Consider the following 15,143-nt stretch of genomic DNA (forward strand, 5'->3'; position numbering starts at 1 on the left):
GGATGTGTAGAAGGATATGGTGGTTAACCATGTCAAAAGCTTTTGATAAGTCTATGAAGACTGCAGAGGAGAGGATATTATTATTGCGGTTTTCATTGATATAGTTTGTAAAGGAAAGCAAGGCAGTAGAGGTGCTGTGAAAAGGTCTAAATCCGTGTTGACAGTTTGCCAGTAGGTTGTGAAGGAGAAGGTGGTTCATAAGCTGTTTGTGGACACATTTTTCCATTATTTTTGCAATAGGGGAGAGCAGTGCTATGGGACGAAAGTTGGACATTTCATTAGAGTTTCCATCTTTGTGTAATGGGATAATGTGAGAAATTTTCCAGATGGATGGGATTATACCTTCATTTAGGGTTCTATTTATCAGTAAGGAGATGGGATAAGCTATGGCTTTAGATGTTATTTGCAGGAATTCTGATGGGAGTTTGTCAGCTGAGGGGGTAGTTGGTTTTAGTTTTTGGAGAAGGGAGCAAATGTATGATGTGGGTACTGGTTCTAACTTGAATACTGGGGGAACCTTGGAGGTGGGAGTTTGTAGATTAGTGATATCAGGGGATAGATGGCTGGCAAGAGTTTGGATAGTATTGGTAAAGAAAGAGTTAAAGGCATTTGCTATATCAGTTAAATTGTCAGGGTTACTGCCTAAGGGGTTGGGGGTAATAGTTTATCCTGGATGAGTAAGTTTATTAATAGTAGATCAAAATTTTTGAGGTTCCTTGAGGGAGGACTGTTGTAGGTGAAGGTAGTAATTTGTTTTGTCTAGTACGATGGCTTTTTTTGTGATATTTCTTTCTTGTCGAAAGGTTAGATGGTCCGTGGAGTTCTTAGTAGTTCGCCATTTGGCCCAGGATTTGTTTCTTTGTATGATTAGTTGCCTAGTTTTGTTTGAGAGCCAAGGAGCAGGTTTAGCTTTCATTCTAATACAGCGCATAGGAGCATGGTGGTCCAGGATTGTTAGGAATGTAGAGTTAAAGTATTCAACTGCTTTGTTAATTGGAAGGGATTTTAGAGGAGACCAATTACATTGTTTAAGGTCTGTTTGGAATTGTTTAGGGTTAAAATGCTTTTTGCTGCGAACTGTTCTAATAGTGATAGGGAAGGTTGGGTTAGTTTTATGTCTGATTATGTATGTTAGCAGGTGGTCACTAAGGTCATCTGGGAGGGTTCCTGCGGTATACATTTGGTGAGGGCTATTAGTTAGTATCCAATCTAAGGTGATTTCTTTTTTATTTAGTTTGTTGATTCTGGTGGGTGAATTAATAGCTTGTGAGAAACCATAAAGGGTAATGTGGTTGGAAGGCTTTGTATTGTTACATGAATTCCAATCAATGTTAACATCTCCTAGGACTATGGTTTCTTGTGGGAGTTGAGAAGACAGTCCATTGAGTATTTTTTCAAGTATACCAATGTTGTTACCTGGGGGGAGATAGATGCATATAATATTTATAGTTTTATGTCTGTTGAGCTGGAGTTTTCAGATAAGTATTTCACTGCTGAAGTCTAGAGGTAGGTTAAGATTAATGGTACTAAGTTGTATGTGTGCTTTGTAGAGAATTGCTATACCTCTACCTTTTTTCAATGTGCGGTCAACACGAAAAATACTGTAGCCTGGAGGTGTGATTTCACTATCTTTTATTGTGGGTTTTAGCCATGTTTCTGATAAGCAGAGGATATCAAATTGGTGGACATCAAGGAGAGCATGAACATGTGGTATTTTATTGCAAATGCTACGTATGTTAAGATGAGCAATGGTGAGAGAATTGGGTGGGTTGATAAGAGGTCCAGTGTTATATTTGGTTTGGGAGTTATTTATGGTGGTAGGGATAGATGTTGGGCCGGGATTAGGATGAATGTCCCCATCTTTTAATGTGTGGAGAAATATAAAGTATTTTGGTCTGAGAGGTTTACAGTAAAAGTGAATTGTTAGTTTAGTTTTTAGTTTGTTATATTTAATGTGAACTATTCTATGAAATTTAGTACTTAGGTAGGTAGGTTGAGAAGTACTAGTTTGAAAGGTAGGTTGGTTTGGTATTATAGGTGTTAAAGTGTGTTTGGATGGAATATGGAGGGTGTAGGTAAGAGGTTTTTCATAGGAAGACAAGAGATAAGTAGTAGATAGAGTTGTTAGGAGTGTGATAAGTAATGGTATTTGTAGTAGGTAGGGCATGATTAGGTGGGATGCGAACTAGTGTTAGAGGTAAGTGTTTAAGGTTGGAGGGAGGTATAGAGGGGTATGTTAGGAGGAGTTCTTGTGGGAGGGACTAATTAGACAGGTAGGGGATAGGTGAAGTATTGGTGGAAGAGTGATAAGGTGTGAAAGTGAAGGGAGGTATATGATTGGTGTAACATATGGTGTGGGTGTGTCTATTGGAGGGATAAATGTAGGATCACTGGGGGTGGGTGGGAATTTGAGGTAGGGTAGGGGAGCGGAGTGAGCCCGCAGGGTGAATGGAGCGGGTACAGACAAAAGAGTAGAGTTTTAAGGAGAACAATCTGTTAAGTGGGTGAGTTCAACAGGTAAGTCACAAATGAGAAAGGGTGGGAGAAGGATTGTGAGACTAGCTGGAGGTTAGAAAGGGTAGCAATAGAGCAAAAGTGTAGGAGACAGTATGAGAGTGAGAAAGAGTGAGTTAAGGAGAAGCAATGACTAAGAGAGTGGAAAATAGAGGTATGGTACAGCAGATGAGTGTAGGAATAGAATTGCAGATAGTTAGAGGAGAGGCGTCAGTTAGTGTGTAGTCACTAAACAGCTTTGAAGATACACTTGCAGGGAGTCTGGCAATGGCGATATGGGGTATATTACTACCTGAGAGGGAGAGAGAGGCTGGTTGTAGGGCAATGTTTAAGATATTAGATAATTAGTGGTTTGATAGACTGGCTGCTGGCAGTCCTGCTAGGGAAACTTGTCTAGCCTAGCAGTGACATTAAACATTAGGATAAGCTCAAAGTTCTAGGATCGGTTGTAACACACACTTTCACTGTCTTGTAGTGGGCTGGCTTCTCAGGGAGGTGATAAATAAGGTTCCAGCTCGGACAAATATGATGAGGCTTCCAGTTGGATGAGGTCTAGTAATTTAGTACAGGGATGTACTGGGTCACAGGCTGGTAAATGAAGAAAAAGAAAGGGTAGTGAGGTAGCAGTTTAGTAATAAGGAGGAAAGTGTTATACATAGATTATACACAATTATATGAGTTAGCCATATTAATCAATAGAAACCCTTGGTGTATATAGTAAGATCTACAGAGTACAACAATGCAGGTACCTAAGGATTCAGAGGACAGTATTCAAATGCAGTCAGGAAGCAACAATATACAAAGGCAATCAGTAAGCAAGTATGTGAATAGCTACATTCAGTATCTATTCAATTATATTCAGCAATGAATATTAGAATAGAATTATAACAACAAGCTATCTGTATAGTAAAATACAATTATGTAGCTAGGATGGAAAGAACATCATATGCAGCATCTATACAATTGTAAACCACAGCAGTATTATTTAAGTAAAAATGTATTAACTACAGTCTTGAAGAACTCAAGTTCAATAATCAAGCTAAACATATTACTTATATAGGCAAAATAAAACTAAGGCCAGTAGAGTTATGCCTAGGTGAGCAGGGATGGAATCACTAGGTAAGTCCCCACGTGAAAAAACGCTAACCATAACAGGTAGTGGAGTCATACCTCAGCACCATACCTCTCCACCTCTTAGTGCAATAATTCTGGATAAAGGCTGTCAAAATGGGGGGACAAAGTGCCAAGACTAGGGACATAATGTAAGTACTGCAGTCATAGGTGTAGAATGTTGCTACAGTAGCAGGGTTTGTGTCAGCATACATGTTCTGAAGGATGTGAGTTCTGAAACTGACATGTATGTCATCATCTACTGACAGAAATCCTCACATCATCACAGTGATTTACCAGAAAAATGAAAATAATGATTCTGTGGAACAGACCAGAAATATGAGCAATAAACCTGACAGTCTGAAACAATCTGGCCAATCGAGAGGTATGCTCAGAACCCCTTAGTGCAACAAATCTGGACTAAGCCTGACAAAGGGGGGAAAGCCATGAAACTGGGGACATATCTTAAATACTGGAGTAGATAAGGTTTCACAATTGATGCAGTAACACCCTCCTGTCTGTTTTAACATATATTGACTGGAATAGCCCAAGTCCAAAACCCAATTACTTCCCACTAGTTAGTGACATAAATATTCACATCATCGCACTGATGTGTCAGAAATACCCAACACTTATGGGGGCCAGGCGACAGTACATATGACAAATATCTGGACATAACATCACAGTAGGGAAACCACACTGAGCTGCTAGGCATTTCACCAAGCACTGTCTAAACTACAGTCAGACTGACGCAACACTAACCCAATTTTGCTATGGGGGAATACATATGTAATTGCAAATATATCAGGCACTACAGGGATGTAACAGCAATGACAGGCACCAGTGTGAAAGTGCATACTCATAACCAATCCCACCACATTCACAGTGACACACTGGTAAGCCAAATGAACAGTAGAGTATATGGACTGTGTGAACAAAATTATCATCATGTTTGCCACTCACACACTACCCCTACATATACTGGCCCAATTCATGGTGTAGTCTGACACCTGACTGTGGTATGGGAGATGTCTTAGTCTGCCCCTACAAACATATACAGCTGATAGAGCACCAGAAACTGGAGCAGCATGCAAAGTCAGATAGAAAAGGACCCATAACACTTACATCTACCCCCTCCCTACACAGGCCAAATAACACATTCACAATACACTGCTACACAATCCTGACAGTCTGTCAACAATTTCCAGAAATACAGAGACCACTCAGCTGTATAGGGCCCCACAGAATGTTTTCATATATAAGGCCTCTTACACATAACATTTCTGACAGTCTGATACATCACTGGGATGATATCAGAAATGAAGTCACTATATAATGATATACCATACCTATTCACCTCTTACTGCATGACATTTGGACAAAGCCTGACATTCTTGGGGGGGCAGAGGCCCAAACACAGGGGCATTATTGACATATTACTCTTATAAACTGAGAAAGTTGCTAGTGTAACAAGGTTTGTTGTAACATATCTGTTCTGAGGGGTATGAAGTCAGAAACACACATGGATGTTACCATTTACTGACGGCAATCCTCAGAGTATGCAACTGAATTTCCAAGGGCAGAAAATGTGTGAGTAACACACCAAATATAAGAGTCCAAACTCTGGCCAGTCTGCGGATAGCCCTACATTTGAGACTTATGTCAACCACATAACACTGTCAGACTTAAAGTCACGCAGAGCAGCCATATACACACAAACCCTCTCAAACTAGCATTACTTCAACTGTATCACAGCAATACTTACAGTCTGTCCCTAGGTCTGGAACCTTTTTCCTCATTTTGTTGGGTTGTGTCCACATGTTTTGTTGTAAGAGGTATTTCCAACTACCCTCTGTGATGCTGTTGTTCATGCACGTCCATGATGTCCTCACAGTCAAGGAAAAGGGCCAACACCCACATGAAGTACTCAGTTATAGGAGTGTGTTGCCATGCCATTGGCTATAGGAATAACCACACAGCTGTTCTGCATGCAATTAGCAAGTGGGGGACATCAGTTTGTGCACAGGCCATCAGCTGCTCATGAGCATTACCTACAAAAGGGAAGCTGCTGCCTATGCAAAACAGATGTATACCCTACATTTGTCTCAGAGAGAGAGAGAGAGAGAGAGACAAACAGACAGGGAGACAGACAAACACACACACACACACACACACACACACACACACACACACACACACACACACACACACACAGAAAGTGAAGGATTATACCAACCAAACCGAAGAAAACCCCCCAGGTATGTCAAACAATTAAGCATGTAGTGGAATGTAGTAGGTGGTATGTAAACATGGAAAATAGGAAGTTCAACAAATATTATGTCTCAACAACACTTGCTGTACTGATATATTGCTGAACAGAACCTATGGCCATAGCATGTGTCTATCTGCAGTGACATAGAAAAAAGCTCAGGGCCCTGAGTCACCCAAGGAAAAGATGGCTCACATATGACCACTACTGGAGTGTGTGTTGTACAATACTGGCTGTGACACTGCTAGGCCAGCTACTGGGATGTCGCAGATATCCATATGTTAATTGTGACTACAATGATGATATACATGTTTGTCTCAGAAATGTGATGGACCTACACAGGGTATTTGCATACTGAAATATTGTTGCAGCTGTGTGTATTGAACTGCATGTGATATACTGAGCTCATACCATTCAACTGTCCAGTGTTATGCACAATGACCATATGTGTGCCTCATATTTGTAGTTATTTCAACAAGAGTTGTGTTATGTATGGCAAATAATTGTAAACCTGTGAACTCTGACATTACAACATCACCTTCTCTTTCTTTTGGCTGTTCCCGTTAGGGGTCACTACAGCAGATCATCTGTCTCCATGTCTTCCAGTCCTCTGCATCTTGCTCTGTCACACCAACCATCAGCATGTCCACTATCACCACATAAATACACCTTATCTCAGGCCTTCCTCTTTTCATCTTTCCTGGCAGCATCATCCATTCCCAAATATACTCAGCATACCTCCTCATCACATGTCCAAACCAACATAATCCTGCCACACTCTGGCTTTGTTCCCAAGCTGTCCAACGTGGACTGACCGCCTAACATACATATTCCTAATCCTGTCCACCCTCGTCACACCCAGTGCAAATCTTAACATAATTAACTCTGCTACATCCAGCTCTGACTCATGCCTTTTCTTCAATGCCAATGTCTCCAAACCATATGACATAGCTGGTCTCACTACCCTCTTGTAGACCTTCCCTATCACTCTTAATGGTACTCATCTGTCACAAATCCACCACCTGCATCCTGCCTGTACTCTCTTCTTCACCTCTCCCCCACACTCACCATTAATCTGAATTGTTATCCCCAAGTATTTAAACCAATCCACCTTTGCAAACTGTACTCCCTGCATCCTCACCATTCCTCTATCCTCCCTTCCATTCACACACATATATTCTGTCTTAGTCCTGTGACCATCATTCCTCCCCTCTCTAGACCATACCTCCACCTCTCCAGGGTCTCCTCAACCTATTCCCTACTCTCACTACAGACCACAATGTCATCTGCAAACAGCACAGTCTATGGGGACTCCTATCTGATCATGCCTGTCAACCTGCCCATCACCACTGCAAATAAGAAAGGGTTCATAGCTAATCCCTGATGTACTCCCACCTCCACCTTAAACACACCTGTCACTCCCAATGCAGAACTCACCACTGTCACACTAGCTTTGTACATATCCTGTAGCATTCTTATGGATTCCTCCACCACTCCTGACCTCCTCATACAATATCACACCCCCTCTCTAGGCATCCTGCCATATGCTGTCTCTAAGTTTACAAAGACACAATGCAACTACTTCCAAACTTCTCTGTACATTTCCATCAGCACTCTCAAAGCAAATATCACATCTGTACTGCACTTTCCTGGCATGAAACCATACTACTGATCAGTAATCCTCACCTGCCTTCCTAACCTAGCTTCTACCACCCTTTACCATTACCTCATGCTGTGACTGATCAATTGTATCCCTCTGCAGTTACTACAGCTCTGCACACCACCCCTATTCTCATAATCAGTACCCAAACACATTGTATCCACTCCTCACGCATCTTCTCACTTTCCAAGATTACAGTAAACAATCTGGTTAAAAAGACCACTGCCATTTCTCCTAAAAACCTCCATGCTTCCACAGGTATGTCATCTGGACCAATAGCCTTTCCATTCTTAAACCTCTTCATAGCTATCCTTACTTCCTCCTTGATAATCTGTTGCACTTCCTGATTCACCATACCCACATCATCCAACCTTCTCTCTCTCTCAGTCTCTTCATTCAACAGCCCATCAAAGTACTGTTTCCACCTGCTCTACACACTCTCCTTGCTTGTGAGTACATTTACACCATTATCCTTTATCCGCCTTATTTGCTGCACATCCTTCCTAGCTATGTGCCTCTGTCTAGTCAATTGGTACAGGTCCTATTCTCCATCCTTGGTGTCCAGCCTGACATACATACCTTCACATGCCCCATCCTCAGCGTTTCCCACCACTCTCTTTGCAATGCACCCACTCCTGTTTACTTTCTTCATCTGTCTGACAATCCCACTTCTCCTTCACCAACCTCTTTCTCTGTATACTCCCCTGTACTTCCTCATTCCACCACCAGGTCTCCTTGTCCTCCTTCCTCAGTGCAGATGTCACACCAAGCCCCGTTCTACTCATCTCCCTTATTAGCTCAGATGTACTTACCCAGACATTTGCTAACTCTTCACTGCCACCCACTGCCTGTCTTAACTCTTCCCTGAACTCAAAATCACAATCACCCTTTCTCAGTACCCACCATTTGATCCATGGTGGTGCTCTCACACTCCTCCCCCTCTTCTTGATCACCAACGTCATCCCACAGACCAACATTCCATGCTGCCTAACTAGGTGGAGGTGGGAGACATCAGGGATCAGCTATGAGCCCTGTCACCACTTTACAGTTTTCAATCCCCTTCAAACATGCCCACCTGCATTGGAGATAATCCACATGTGTGCATCTTCCTGCACTCTTGTATGTCACCTTATGCCCCTTGGTCTTGTAAAACTATGTATTCACCCCAGCCATGTCCAACTTCTCTTGCAAACTCCACCATGATCTCACCTTCTGCATTCATTTGCTTAACACCATACCTACCCATCACTTCTGAATCCCCTCTGTCCCCTTCACCAACATGCCCATTGAAATCTCCTCCAATCATCACTCTCTCACCCTTTGGTACACTTATCACCACTTCATCCAACCACTCCAAAGTACGTCTGTCTCATCCATCACGCACGCAATTAGCGGAGCATATGCACTAACAACTGTCATCATTACACCATCAATTCCCACCTTCCTAAACATCACTCTACCCGACACTCTTATCACCTCCACAAACACTCTTGGCACAATATATCCACCTTTCCTCTGTACATCATATCAGCTAGCTCTGTCCCCATACCAGTCATACTCGCAACATTAATACTTCCTACCCTCACTATCACATTCCTAGCCTTTCTCCTCTCTCCCTGCCATATGAGCATCAGACATTCTCCAGGGTATGTCTGTGAATGCAAAGGCTACTGTACTGTCAAATGACGTATGTGTGTTACAGCAATATGAAGAAAGTGTCACTAATTTTGGCCCATAGCTCACCATGTATGTGCGGTGTCCTCCAGATGTCCTGCCCTAACAGGTTGACATGAATGACTGAGCAGCAAGAGTGTAATTACAGTCTGCCATACTGACATAGAACAGAAATGTATAGCAGGTATTACCTGTGCATATGTATGTATGGGTAGGTATACCTGGTTGCCTCATAACAACTGATATGGGATGCAAAACGTCAGGTAAATAAGCTGTACATGAGAGAGTTATTCTTCTACAGCTAATGGTTGTTGTATTGCTCTGACACAGACATGGGTACTAGAATAAGCATGAGTATCACGTTGAAATTGGAGAGGTGTGCAACTGTGCTATGACCTTGTGTCCATGCCTACTACAAACAGATATATGACCACTCACATAGCTGTATGGCCTCAGCAATACCTTTCTTGTAAAATCTGTCTCCGCCAAAGTAAACTAATTCCCTTTGCTGGACAGCAGCAATGCACAAAGCACATAATGGGATGCTATATTGGTTGTACAGGGCAAAGTAGGATCATGCACCAACTGGGAAGCATGTCAACATTTGTCTGAATGAGTATATTAGGTCACAGGTGGATTACTGTAAGACTAACTATGAGTATAATTTGGACACATCCGCTAAGGGCAATCGCAAGATCATCTTCACATATGTCTGCAGTCTCAGAGGCAACAACCCAACCCACCCTGTAATGATGGTCAATCACACCACATACACACATACCATAGCTACAGCCAACCTGCTGCAGACAGGTTTAGGGCAAACATCACCCCCCCTGGCTCACCATCAGTATAGGTGGATATGCACAGCACATGCACCTCTCCCCTCATCATCATGGATCAGGTGCAAACTGCCTAATCAAAGTTAACAAAAGCAAGTCCCTTTGGGGCCTGATAACATTCCTGTCTGCATTCTACATGAACACAGGCATTTGCAGCTCCATTACACACTGTATGCAAGCAAAGCCCGAGCATCATTGACATACCATCTGCAAGGAACACGGCCACTGTCATCCCTCTACATAAATGTCAATGATGAATGGTGGTTTATGTAATGTACTGGCCCTCATTTGGGGGAACATGACACATCAGGACAAGGAGTACAATGCATGTCCATACAGTGCTGCTAGGTACAGGGGTATGACGTGGTGGCTAACGATAGGCAATATTCATGTGCTGGCTCTGTAAAGAACTCTGGGCAATGTCTGAGGTTCTGTGATGTGTTTCCCTGTTTATCACTTCCAGGTGCCATGTAGAGGCAACACGCATACACTGCTGTGGAGACAGCAGGCATCACGAAAGCTGTAATAACATGCTATGCTGTTCTTTTTGGCCATAGGCGGCAAAATCTGTGGGAACGGACTGCCCTGTGGGATGATCTTGTCAACAGAGTGAACAAATTGGGCCACCATAGATGAACATATGATCATGTCAGGCATAGAGCAACTGACCTGATACATCGTGCCCAGCAAAGGGCTGCTGCTGTAGCGAGGGACTGTACTGCTACTGGTGGGGGTCCAGCCACACACGCCCCACTTTCAGCAACAGAGGAGCTCCTTGCCAACCTCAGGGTAGCTCCCACATAACATCAAACACGTGACACACCAGTCGTGGAGGTGGGTGGCACCCAGGCAACAGGCGAGGAACATCCAGGTAAGGCCAAAGTGCACATCAATGTAATGAGGTAGCAGTGAAACTGTCTTCTATGCAATCTCTAGATGCATATGTTAGTGCAAAATGGATTAGTAGGTGGGGTTTAGTAATGCACACAAGTGCACATCTATGGTAAAGGACAGAAAATTGTGAAATATCATAGGATGTACTGCACCTGTGCAGAAGTATAGCATTTATCTTGTACCAATGCCATATGTGAATCTGCTGACAATACCTCTCCCCCACAACTACATAGGTCCCTCTGGTCTGCACGTGGGACAGCAGCCTGAAGCTGGTAAGTATGGGATTTTCCTGTTGTGGCTCACCAGTACCCCAGGCATGCTAAAGTTAATGCATGTGACTATGCACACAACTGTTATACTCAGCCATTTCGCAATATCTGCATGTTCACTTGTGGTGGTGTTTACTGCTTTGCATCATGGTGGTCATCACAGGGGCCTATTTGCAGGAGATGTCACATCTGTAGCATACCTCACAACCTGTCATTGCAGGACATCTGGACAAAGACTGACAAAATAGGGGGACATAGGCCAAAAACTAGGGTCATATTGTATAAATTGGTGTTATACAGTGCATATAAATGGTGTGCACACCTGTTAGAATGCCAGGCATTTGTGATATACAAAAATGAGAGCACAATAAACAATTTCAAAATCCTGCCAACCTGTCATGTGACCTATAACCTGTACACTTCAATTGTAAAGCAAAGAAATCTGTTATGGAAAAAATTATGACACATAACAATCTTACAACAACCTAGATGCATATGTGTGTACAGGCTGAAGCTAATACTGTGCTGACGCAGCTTTCGCTATAATTACAGCAGTACATCTTGTTGGGTACACACCTGCCATCAATTACAGAGACTGTTTGATTAACAGCAAATAATGATCAGCTGTCCTACCAGGATTATCCTAACATATACCCAGTTGCCTGCTACAGCAACAGCCATGGTTTGCATAGAGCTGATGAAGCTGCTAAGGGACCACATTTTTGAGATGTGTCAGCCTGGAGAAGGGTACCAAAACATGTCCACAGCATTGCATATACCATGAAACACAGTGCAGACAGTCATCAAAAGGTGGTGAAAGTATGGGGCTACAGTGACATTGCAAAGGACTGGACATCCCTCCAAACTCAATGAGAATACAAGACCAAAACTGACCAGGGAAGCTGCCAGGAGCCCTAAAGCAACAGTGAAGTAGTAGCAGGAATCGCCAACAAGTACTGGGTGTGTACTACATGTGACAACATTCTTCCATGGTCTCCATATGTCTTACCTATAGGGTAGGGTTGAAAGATGGCAGCAGCTCCTCACACCAAATAATATCCAGGCCTGGAAAAAATCTGTAAACAATACATCAGGTCTCCAAAAAGCAAGTGGAAAAATGTGTTATGGTTATATGGGACCAAGGTTGAACTCTTTGGCCACAATTCTGACAGGTTTGTACAGTGCATTAACACCACTGTGCATCACCACAACAATACCACCCCCATGGTGAAGCATGGTGTTGGCAGTGTCCTGCTTTGGGGTTGCTGTTTATAAGCTGGAACTGGGGCTGTAGCCAAGCTGGATGGTATTATAAACAGTTCCAAACACTGGTCCTTGTGGCTCCAGTCCTTCTGGTTTCTGCCACATAGCTGTGGACGAAGAGGAATTCCATCTTTCCACACAACAATGGCCCAAACCATACAACCAAATCAACAAAAGGATGGCTTCACCAGAACACATGCAACATTCTGCACTGGCTCAGCTGTAGCCCACACCTACATCCAATAGAAAATATGCAGGGTGACCTAAAGAGGGCAGTGCATGGGAGATACCCTTGCAATCTGACATAGTTGGAGGTGTTTTGCAAGAGAGAGTGTACAAACATTGGCAAGTCAAGATGTGCCACGCTGATAGACACCTTCCCAAGAGGACTGAATGCTGTGATTAGATTGAAAGGTGCTTTAGCAGAGTATTACTTTAAGGGTGTGCACACTCATGCAACCAGCCTATTGTACCTATTTCATTTACCATATGTTACCCGTAACTGATGTGTATATTCTTCAGTTGGATTGCACAGGTTGTATGTCATATTTATTTTTATTTTATTTATTTTATTTATCATTTGTTGACCGGGAAAGTCTGACTAGGTTCCACAGAGTCTGTTTTCAGTGGAGGCCCAGGGAGAAATGCTCCAGATGTATGTCTTTGGAATGTGGGAGGAAACCGGAGTACCCGTAGGAAACCCACACGAACACAGGGAGAACATGCAAACTCCACACAGAAGGCACCCCTGCCGAGAATCGAACCAGTGAACCTCTTGCTGTGAGGTGACAACATTAACCGCTCACCACTGCGCCACGTCATATGAAATGAGGGAAATGTTATGACCTGAATTCTGAGGTCTCATGTGATATATCACAAAATTCTGGCATGTTAACAGGGGTGTCTATATTTACTATATCCACTGTAAGCTTGGGAAGTTGTTTGAGTAACCGCCTTTGTTTTAACATACATGTACTGCAGGTTATGCAGTCTACACCTCAAATTATGACATTAATTAGTGGCACCATTCCACAGGTCATCCCAGTAATGTATCAGACAAACAGGAGTTATGAGGAACAGACCAAAAATATGAGCCAGACATCTAGACATTCATCAAAACTCTGTACAGTTGGGAGGTATGTTCTGTAGGAGTTACCACAGTGCTATACAGGTGAACAGCAATAATGTTTACATGGGTGCAGTGTGTACTAGGTGAAGGCCCGTCCCCTGCTAACACCACTCATGTATCCCAGAGGTGTATATTAGTAGTAACAGTAAGTGGAAAAGGCTGCACTGCATGATGCTGAGAGTCTGTCCAGAGTATGTATGTTATTGTCTGACTGTGTGTCGTGAATGTCCCCAGTTGGTTAATGTGAGGTCTGTGTAGTGCCTTTGAGGCACTGCACGTGTGTGTGTGTGTGTGTGTGTGTGTGTGTGTGTGTGTGTGTGTGTGTGTGTGTGTGTGTGTATACTAGCCAACCTTATAGTGCAGGTAGTAATTTACATATGTTGTTTTTTTCCTCACAGGTGGACATGGTGGCCGCAGTCCCTCCCACTCTGATTCTGATGTCAGTGTCACTGCACACTCTGACCATGATGATACTCATATTGAGGCACAGGTGGGGTTATCAGGGTCTGAATCTGTGCCATCAGGTGACATCCCACTGCTGTCAACCCCATCCCTGCACACAATCACAATGCCCACACATACCCCATCACCAGTGGCCACAGATAATAGACAGTTGGCGGGTGGTGGCATGGAGCAAGCTAGTGTGACTATGGCAAGTGAGGGTGCAGGCACTAGCCATAGCCAGAGTGCTGGTGAGGTCCCACACAGGCAGATGGGCAGGGGTGTTCAGAGGCGGATTGTAGCCCATCATGCCCCTGTTGCAAGTGCCACAGCAACAGTCACCAGACACGTGTTTTGGGCCATCATGGAGGCACAGGCACGAAATGAACATAACACCAGACATATACACAGGGTCATGGATGAGCACATCCCTGGTGTCTGTGGCGATATTCGTGAACTCACTGCGACCACCCGTGAGCATACTGAGGTCATGGATAGACAGTGGGGGGAGACCTTGGCACTCCTCAACCATGGAATATCTGTGCTTGAGTGTTTGGTGGGGGATGGCCAGCAGCCACATGGATGTAGGGCAACACCACGATCAGCTGAAGGTCTATGTGGCCATGCACCATCATGTTCCGGTACTGGCAGTACCACCAGCACTACTGAAGGGGATGTGCTGTCCACACCATGACACAGCAGGCCATGGGCATGTGGTCCTGGCCGGTCCCAACAGGGACGCGGATCTAGCAGACAGCAGTCACCACTGGGGAGTAGTACTGCATCTGGACTTGGCCCTGGTGGTGCCAGTGAGACCCCTGGCAGGATGAGTTCCCATGTTCATGGCCAGAGACGGTGAACTGTACACCCTGCCATGTACAGCCCACAGCTGTCCAAACTACCCCTGTGTAGGGTGGCCACATGGCGTGACTGTGTGCATACAAACACATGCACACATCACCATCAGACAAGTCATCTCCACACATACACACCACCCCTACACAGCCCATTTAATGAACACCCCACAAACACACACACATGATATCAAGCATATGGCCAAGTCTAGGTCTCTGGCAAACTC

This window comes from Protopterus annectens, chromosome 7.part0, assembly GCF_019279795.1.
Source record: "Protopterus annectens isolate FY-2018-M chromosome 7.part0, PAN1.0, whole genome shotgun sequence".
In the NCBI taxonomy this organism is placed as follows: domain Eukaryota; kingdom Metazoa; phylum Chordata; order Ceratodontiformes; family Protopteridae; genus Protopterus; species Protopterus annectens.